This window comes from Pteropus vampyrus, unplaced genomic scaffold, assembly GCF_000151845.1.
Source record: "Pteropus vampyrus isolate Shadow unplaced genomic scaffold, Pvam_2.0 Scaffold14, whole genome shotgun sequence".
NCBI lineage: Eukaryota > Metazoa > Chordata > Mammalia > Chiroptera > Pteropodidae > Pteropus > Pteropus vampyrus.
In genome coordinates, this window is record NW_011888795.1 from 10599365 (window position 1) to 10600097 (window position 733).

The window sequence follows — 733 nt, forward strand, 5'->3', positions numbered from 1 at the left end:
GATTAAATAAGTTTCTAGGAAAAAGGAATTTTGAACCAAAATAAAGCAAAGCTTGATTTGAAACAATGAAAAGTTTGAAACTTACCAGAGGCAGCATGTGAGTGGCATAATGACCAAACAAAAGAAAAAAAGGATAATGTTCATTTTATATTTAGAATGTATATATATTTAGACATGTTGAATATAAACATTTACCTAAAATTTTATTTCAGATTATGAAATATTCTAAGGAAACTTTGTATCTAATGGAAAACTTGGTCGATAACAAACAAAAGATTTTTACTGAAAGGAATATTGTAGGGCATAAGATTAGGGAAAAACAAAATGGCTAAGAGAAAATGCTGATATAAGCTGGAGACATGATTTTGTTATGTGACACATAGCTAAAAGCGATATTTGATCAGTAAGGTTTAGAGGTGTGTACTTGGAATCCTTTAAAAATAGCATGTTTAGTTTTTAAGCAGATGCTAGTGTTCCTATTCCTGACAGTGTATTCGAATTTATTATGTTGAAATTATATTAAATGAATAGGCTGTCAGCCAGAGTTCTAAAATAGTCATTTCTATGACTTTGTTGTAGTGATACTTTAAAAATGTAGCTTTATTGAAATATAATTTGCACACCATAAAATTCACCCATTTTGTGTACAATTCAATAGTTTTAGTAAATTGAGAGTTGTATAACCATCATCCCAATCTAGTTTTAGAACATTTCCATCAGCCCATAAAAATTC